Source organism: Bombus pyrosoma, linkage group LG18 (assembly GCF_014825855.1).
Source record: "Bombus pyrosoma isolate SC7728 linkage group LG18, ASM1482585v1, whole genome shotgun sequence".
Taxonomy (NCBI): Eukaryota; Metazoa; Arthropoda; class Insecta; order Hymenoptera; family Apidae; genus Bombus; species Bombus pyrosoma.
Window position 1 is genome coordinate 867,979 of NC_057787.1, and position 9,366 is coordinate 877,344.

Below are 9,366 nucleotides of genomic sequence, written 5' to 3' on the forward strand. Positions count from 1 at the left end.
AGTTGCTTCGTAAATCTCCGCGAATCTCGGAGCGAGCATCGCCGTAGCAACGTCGGCCAGGAACAATAGATGATACAAAGTTCCCGAAGAGTGGCTCTCTTGGACCTCGTTTAAAATTTTTATGCTGCAGGCCAGTGCTTCGTCTCTTTCCTGCTCTTTCTATGCTCGCTTTACGTTTCTGTGAAAACTATCCCGCAACTGTCTCACAGAGAAAGAAACAGAGATAGAGGAAGAGAGAGAAAGGACAAGAGGTAACGGGAAAACGGCGTTCTCTAACTGCATCTTAATTATCCTTTCCTTTCTTTCTCGTAACGCCGGATAAACGAAAGCCGGCAACGCGCTCACGAATATATACGGCCGCCATTAGCGGACAAGGGCCGAGAGAATTCGTGTTTATCGCTCTATTAGAGGCTGAAGAGCGCGGTGGGTTTCGCGATAAATCCAGTTTGACGCGGATCGGCTCGTTACGATCGCCTGTAACTCAACGCTTTTATACTTTCCTCGCGTGTGCTCGCTATCGGCTCGTAAAATCCAGCGAATCCGCGAACCTACCTCAGGACCTACGTTTGCCCTTCGCCAGAGGATGCACCGATCACACCGTAAAAGCACGTGTAAATTATCCAGATGCCGCGTGTACGTGAAATCGAATCGTCTCGAAGCGGTTGATAGGGACGTCGCGACTAGGATCGAACGAACGGCTCTATTAACGATAGCGGAGAAGATTGTCGCCACGATTCTCAGCGATCCTCTTGCTTCCTTCAGTCGTTCGTAACTCGTAAATATAGCGGTGATATCCTCGGTCCAGAGAACGAGATCGGCAAGAAAGAATTCCGCTTCTAACGGCGAAACAACGAGCCTGTCGTACAAACCTGTCGGTCCTCCTGTCGTATGTTCTCTCCTGTGTTCTCTCGTACGCCAGGCAGATAGAGAAAGAGAGAGAAAAAGTGAGAATGAGAGAGGAGAGAAAGGGGATGTATCAGAAGCTCGGTGAAGAAGAGGGGAGGTTTTAGGTAAGAGATAGGATTAGTTGTTAACCGAGAGAAGGTACGGAGAGGTCAGAGGCTGGGTATATCTAGATTAAGATGCGTTCGAGAAAGAGGAGGCAAGGTAGACAAAGGGGACAGGATGGACAAAGGGTAGAGAGCGGAGAAAGGGAGATCTCGGTCCCCTTTCGAGGTAAAGTGACGAACGACATCACGGGACCTTGAATGTCTTTTGGTTGTCCATGGGTCTCGATGATCTTGCCGCTGTTGAGAAATGGGGTGGGGGTAGAAAGGAACAGAGACAAGTCAAAGGACAGAAAAGCAAAGGAGAGAAAGAAGGCAGAGTATCGCGTGACGTACGAGCACAGGGACCACCCCTGGTGATCAAATCCCGCATCTTCCACACGGTTTCACACAAAAATCATATTTATCTGCTCGCCTACCTGCGGCCAACGGCGCGTCACCTTGTTCCACCTTTGCACAGGGGAAACAGACAGGATCTCCTTCTTCTCTTTTAATCTTAGACTAGCGGCCGTTAAGGCCGGACAGAGTAATTGCCTCGCAAGCCCCGAGTTATTGCAATGTAGAAACTCGCTCTCGGTTTAAATCTGCTCGCCCGGGATATGAATGTATAATGATCTCCAGCTACTGATACAAATTCCATCGAGCGACGATGTAACGTGGGAATCTGCGCGGAGTAGCCTTCTTCGGGTCTGTGACGATCCAGGAACCTTCGGTATTTTAACATACGACGAGCGCTTCACTTTCCGGACCAACTTTCGTTCCATCTGCCGCAAACTACAATTTCCTTCAAACAAACAAACTTCTATAGCGCCGTTTTCGAATCAACTGACTTTAATTCTCTTCGCGAAAATTATTATTTTTCTGTAGGAACGTGTCTCGCGATGGGCAGGAAACTCGCTTATCGTTTCCGTGGCAATGGACGAAGGAAATTGTGCACGCAACCTACCAGCCAGTTACTACGAGGGTAGCAGTTTATCGTACGAAACGAGGAAACGAAGAAAAATAAAGACATCCAGCCTATTACGGGCAACTCCTGAAACAATAATCGATTGTTATTGACACCCTAGCGGGCGGCAGATCGATAGAAAGTGCGGCTGGTACCCCCGACAGCCACGAAACGTCGGTTACGTCACCGTTACTCCTTTTTATTTACAAGTTTTCCTCCCTGCTTGGATCTGGTAATGGCGATAGATGTGTTGCGGGCGGAGGAGGGTCGAAATAGACACGGGGGTGCCGCTAGACCAGGGCCGATTCCTGCACGAGGGACGAGCGCCATTCCCATAACTCAAATCCGACTCAATTTCCCGGCAAGAAAGTTTGCTCGCCGTACGAAGCTCCGACGGTGCCACCGTCGGTCCTCGATCGGTTTATTAACCCACATCTTTATCACCGATTATTGCCATAGCCTAACTATTCTTGGTATCCGTGATCGCGACAGAAATCGCGTTCTTGCCGTTAGTTCTAATTTTCTTGCTTTTGGTAGTCAACTCGAATTTATCATTCAGCGCCGATAGAGTAGTTTTTGACAACGATCGTTTTTTACATTTCAGATACCGCAGTTTCTTTAAACTTGAGAATTTTAGAACGCAGTTGTAGAACTTTAGATGCAGGAACGGTGACGAAATAATATGAACCGTTGGAATTTCATTTCGTAGCAACGATGTTGGGAAGAAAGCGTTGAAAGCGTAAATTGATGGAAAGATATTATAAACGAAATATCGCGTTAGTACAACGTTGGACCTCAGTGTTATACAATGGTTAAGTGATTAAGTGAAAAGATAAAATTGTCGGTTACAGTTCCCTGCAACAATAATTGCTACAGGTAGATTTTGTACGTCGGCGTAGCAAAATAACATTCAGAAAATATAGATTCGTACGTAGGTGCGTAACTTGTCAACTGCGCCTGCATTGACAAATGCAGTTTTATTCAAACAGTTTGCTACAGTGAAATCTGCAAAATAATCTAGAAAATATGCTCGCCGTTGAACGGAAAACAAGTAGATGTTTCAATTGTCTGCAACATAAAATTATTCAAAGCGGCGTTAAAATTGAAATTCACCGATGGGTCAGAAGGTTCTCCACCCTTCGTGAAAAATCAAATCCGAAGGAATTCCGGAATGTTGACTTCGAACAGGGCGTATTGCGCGGCAATTAGCGGTGAGGGGAAATGAGAAATGCTAGCAATGCTCGTGGCGCATTAAGGGGGCTGTACGGAACGGCGTTGTAATGAATTAAGGGAAATCAGAAATTGCTTTAAATAGCACCGTAAAAATAAAGTTTATTTAAAGAAGGGGAGGACGTCGAGGGGCAGAGAAATCGGCGAGGGAAGAGGGTGTGGTGGAAAGAAAAAGAGAGAAGGAACGGCTCGAAGCTATTCGAGTCAGAAGGGGTGCTAAGTCGACGGCGGAACATGTAGCACGGAAATTGCCGAGAAACGCGTATTAAAATTGCTGGATTTAGTAGGAAGATAAGCCGTGGCGGGGGTTACCAGCCAAAGGAAAAGAGAAACTCTCCTTTGCTCGTGCACCGTCGCATTACCGTTGCCTCTTCGTTGTCGTTATCCAAAGCTCAGAAAGCTTAGACCGCGTTGTCATCCTCTGCCGTCGCACATCACCACACTTGCAACTCTTCGCGGTTTCGCCCTTTTGACACGCGCACCCTTCCGTTTATCGTTTCCCCTTTCTTCCATCTCTTCGTTCGAAGGCTTGGTTTCTTATTTTTATAATCGAAGACAGCTGAAACACGACGATGTTCGTCGATTTCTCGATCTTTGTATCATTCGATGTCTAGAAAGAAGAATTTCGTGTGAATGAGAAAACGAAATGAAGAAACCTGATAGATTTTAAGACACCAGCTTCTTGAAAATAGAGAATAAATGATGTTTTGTAAGAAACGAATAATGTTAGTTTAATTAATGCCGAACTAATGTTGTTAGTATGTTTAAGTAAAATGAGAGAAACGTATGTTCAATTTTAAAATCAACTGGCAAAATAATTGATTCTTCGTGTGAATTTGATTGCCGTCACATTGTACATTTTACGTTTCTCTCCTGTAAATGGCGGGAAATCATGTTTTCTATCCGTGGCCTTCAATAACTGCTTTGATACCTATAGTTCCTCGTATAATCTGAAACATATACATGGAAACCCTAGAAAATAGCGCTTATATTATTTCTAAACATAGAAAATAGTGAATGATATCGCCTATATTATTCTGCATATAACATAGAAGCTAGTGCCTACATTTTACCGTTTAGGATAATCAGCACCGAAGTGATCAGGGAAAGGCTAGTGAAAATGAACCCATTTCCCCACGAGTCCTTTTACCCTTAATTATACAAGATGCGAGTCAATTATTTTTTATATAACGGCGTTAGAAACACTTCTCATGGATAAAGACGGTGAACAAAGCCCATGGGATGAACTGCTCAAGGTTTCACATACATTGTCTTTGCGTGAACCTGTGATAAAAATAGACGCGTAGCTTGCTAGACGAATGGAAGCATCTGTCGCTTGCGTAGCTATTATTTCTGTACCGCCAGTTTATTTCGTTGGAAATGCTCGTAGTTTGTAGACGGTGCTTAGTAGATCGATAGTTCGAGGAGCATTAAAGCTGTGCTCTTCAGCGGCCCCTGCCGCGTATGTAACACCGCAAGCTGTTGTGCCGGCAAGGTAAACGTTTCTAGAGCCCTTAATCGGAATTCTGCTATTTGCTCGTCGAACGAAAGTTACAGCTGGCTTTATGCTTTTCTAATTACCTTCGAAACGCATAAACACACCCGAAAAAAAGCTGCAATAACTCGGTCAATAGGTAAGAAATCCTGATACTCGTCCTTATTTTATTCCTTGAAGAACATCGAGGCAACGGCGAAATACTTCGGCTACCGATTCGTCGAACGATCCAGGCGATCTCTAGAAAAAGAGATAAAGGAAGATTAAAAAGAAAACGGGTCGTCCGAAATTCGGTGTGGAAAATGACGAAAACTGGTTGCGCGGATTCGCTGGCCTTCTTTTTGCCCGATTCAAGTTACATGTATCCTCCTCGGTCATTATATTGTTTTCCCGTCTTCGAATCAACAAGGAGACAGTCGGTGCGGTGCTGTGTAGCTATATGTACGTCGTATAGCCTCATCGGAGGCAATAATCCAGCGGGGGAATCCCCCTTACACCGTCGTGCCCACTCAAACGGTCGTAGACCGCGCTTTTATGTGGTCGTAAAAGCGCAGTAACAATTAATAAGTATCTCGTAAAAGCGATTGTCGTTGACACCTTTTTGAATGACAGGGGCGGGAAGGAAGAAGCGAGGAGCAAACAGAGAATGAGTGCACGTGAAAGAGAAAGTAAGTAAGAGAGAGGGAAAGCGACTACTGAAAGATTGAAAAAGAGAGGAAGAGCAAAGACTCTCTGTCTCTTCTCTTGTGTGTACAGGTCGGCGACGTAAAATAGGCGGCTTCGTGATTGGCTATAAATTTCATTTACGTTGAAGTCGTTGCTTTTAATCAGGCAGTTATGCGCACTGCCGTACCAGCTACCTATCAGACATCCGACGTTTTAATGTGCTCTGTCTCGTAGCCAGCTTGCCGACGTTGCGGCGTTCCACGATCTGCGAAACCACGCGGCCAAATAAACGCGTTTTACGATTTCGTCTGTCGCCTCCTCTAGTCAACCGGGACGAAGTGCAGTTCTCTGTCCATTCCCGCCTTGATTTTGGTCAACGATAGGCCTCTGGTCGGTGGTATGGAAATCGAGTCGTACACGCGGCGAGCGACAGATCTTCCAGCGATCGGATTTTTAGGTGAAGTCATCCACCGTCCATGTCGAGAAGGTGGTTCGTGTGGATCGTTATCGAGCGATTCGATCGAGCCTTTTTGCGGCTGATTTATCGCCCCTCGCAATTCCTCCGCTTCTAAATGATTGTAAACTCTGTTTCGAAGCTGTGGATGCCGCTACTTGTAATATACGACGCTGTTACACCCACGGTAATTTATTTTTTCTTCTTAAATTGGATGCGCTGTTCTAGGAAATTTTTTATGGGAAAGGAAGATCGTGAATCATTGGTAGCTGGATTCAGATAGATTTGAAATACGTCGTGACACGATTAATGGCTAATTTCGTTCCGTTAATCTCGCATGGCGTCTATGAACATTCGAGAACTTTCTCGGGAAACGGATTTAACGGAAGACAGAGCGCGGTTAAATGTACGCGTCGCGCAACAAATACAATTCTCGGCGGTGGCGGCGGCGGCGGCGGGCGTTGCGGCATTTCGCACGGCTTGCGAAAGAGCGCGACAGAGCAGACTAGATAATAATGCGCGAACCGGATATAGGGAAACGGTAGCCGCAAAGCCACGGTCAGGTTCGCGTCGTTGCCTTAATTAAGTTACACGCCGGTCGCATTGTTCCGAGCGTATAAATGTCGCTGTAAAAGAGGGGAGAATGATATTAATTAGTTTCAATACCCGGTTTCTCTCTTTCGAAGCAACGCGGCGAGTTTCACTCGTATTTTTCACGAGATATACTCTGCTACTCGATTCTCGTTTCTTGTTTCCGATGCCAGGAACAAACCGGCGAAAAGACGAGATAAAGTAAAAGCGTCTTCGAGCTGTGCCGAAAGGCGGCGTATAACCGAGGTTACGGCACTCCCCATCGATTTTTCGAATATTTTTAACGACACAGGCTGCGCCTGGCCAACTAAGCCAGGCTCGTAAACATAATTTTTAATTATTGTTAACGCCTTTGAATGCGCCGCGTGGAAATCGCGTAAAATATTGGCACGGAACCGACTGCCGGGCCGTGGAAATTTCGAAATATTTACAAAGATAAGAACCACGAATGGCTCGGAATTATGGACAATCGATTAACGGAACATTAACGGGCCAAATGATTTTCGTTGATTCTCGTTTTTATGCCGGAATAACGGACACTCGGCCCACCCACATGCGCACCCTCTGCGGTATTGCGCTTTATCGTTTTCATCCCTGCGATTTCGTCGGCTCGAGTAGCACGCTCCATCGTTGTCTCTTTTATCGCTAGGAATTACATATTTATAAGACTTTCGCAACATATACTTTTGAATTGCGTTCTTGCCTCAGCGATACTGTATAAATGAAATAGAAATTCTGTTAGAAAGGAGAATATAATTATTAGACATGGTTATATACTTTAAACAGATTCAGGGACACTTTTTAATGTACATTCATTTCTCTGCATATTGGAGAGACCGAGATAAGCCTGAAATAACGTCAGCAAGTTATTCAAACCTTTGAGAAGTCTTATTTCCTTCGGCATCTTCCAATTAAATTAAAAGAAACAAATATTTCCCGAATTTCGTGGTACAACCTGTCATTTTCACAACTTCTTACATCGCTTATTTCTCCGTAGCCACGCGAGATTGTTCGTTTTCTCGATAATTAAAAGCAATAGTCGCTTCTTGTATCTGGAAACTAGAAACGTCCAATTTAATATGAATTCTCTTTATCAAACGATCGTAAAGAAATGCGATAAATCCGCAGTAAAGACCACCGCGCCGTGTCCGACTTCTTAAGGAGCAATTAAACCAATTCACGGCAATTAATTAACCGGCAACGATTCTCGATCGACTTAGGAGGCGTTCAACGTCGACATTTGCTAAGTATAAATGAGGTGCGTATAGAAGCAGGAGGGACGAGGAACGTACGGGTGGCCCTAAGCCAGCTTTCTCCTCTGGTCGAAGGCTACGCAGAGGGGTTGAAAAGACGCGGAGGCGAAGAGGAGAGGGCGGAGGGCAGAGCAATAGCCTTTACGACTCACCCATAGTATCAAACGATCTATCCAACCATTAAGATAGTCTCGAAACGATTCGGTAACCTTTGGGTCCGTGGAAAGCGATACGCTATCAAGTCGGTAGCCCGGTCGCGGCATTTCGTGAACGTATAGGAAAACCGCCCTTTTGCCTCTTGTCGTCCGTCCTTTCACCCAGCGCCATTTTGTCTTCTTCCTTGCATGCCACCACGCCGATGGCATTACTTACTGCCACTCACCACGATGGACTCACCTTTATCTCGCTCGCAATTCCATCGTATCGTGTCGTTCTCGGTTCCCAACTCCTTCCGATTCCTTTGATTCCTTTCCAATTCGTCAACGCCATCACGAGCCATTTATCGACGCCCTTTCTTGATTTCCTTTCCCGTGGTAATTGCCTCTCGATATCCTGCAAACCGCATCAGCAAGATTCCGGAAGAATTTTCAAACGGATGAATAAGGCATGATGTTTCTGTTCCATTCGAAGTTGAGGGGGATCGTAACGTATTCGGAAGCGGGGCAAGTTCGTGTTTATCGAACGTATTAGATGATGAAAATTACAATGAAACACCTACCCATGACTCTGGCCACCCATTCTCAAAGATTTTGTTTCCTCGGCAAACGTTGATCAGGGGAATCAATGTGGCTGGCTGCTATCAGATCGAGACTAATACTACAACAGATAATGGTGCTTCCGTGTACCCAACTGCTGCCTCTTCGCCCCATTACTACACCGACACGGTACCCGTGTCTGAATGAAGGAAACGGACGTTTACCACTCATCGCCCTTCCGAGTACCCTGTTTTACAAACCTTTTTCAAAATACTTGCAGCGAAATGATGATATTGAGGTCAGAAGAATCTCTCAAAGCTTGGAACTCGATCCATTGCTTAATAACTGATAACGAAGACCTTGGGAAGCTCGTTGCTCGCTGCAAGAAGCTGGCGTGAAGTAAAGAAGAAAAGTAAAAAGAGAGGGACAAATCCATTGGCGAATTCAAGTGGCAGCCTTGATCAAAGGTATTTAACGAAACGCAAGAAAACCGTGCAATTCGAAACTAGAAACGACCGGTTAAAATATAAAACGCAATAAGGGTGTTGGGAGAAAGAGGGTGGAATAGGAAGAGGAAGAAAGAGGGAAAGAGAGTTGGCGGTAAAAAGACGCCGGTTCAAGTGTGTGGGTGTCATGCATATACATCGAAGGGAATAGAGAGCGTCATGCGCCGGGGGTGGAAGTGGGGACGGGGCTTGCGCGGCAGCATTGCCGGAAGCCCCATGTTTGACGGGGGGTTTTCCCCAGCATGGGAAAGGGGGGATGGTTGGGTGAGTTTCTAGGATGGTTTCAGTGCAGAGAAGGGGTGGAATGGAATGGAATGGAGTCTACGGTAGTGGCCGTAGGGCGGTAAGGGGGTTGCCGAGGGGCCGAGGGGTCCGGAGATTGATAACGCAATTCCAAGACTGCCATTACCCCCGTCCACCGAACTCGCTCCGGCGCTTCTATCTTTTTTGCTTCTCCACCTCCCTCTTGCTTCGGCCCTCTTCCCTTCTGTCCTCGTGCGCGCTCCTCTTTCAGCCGGAGCCG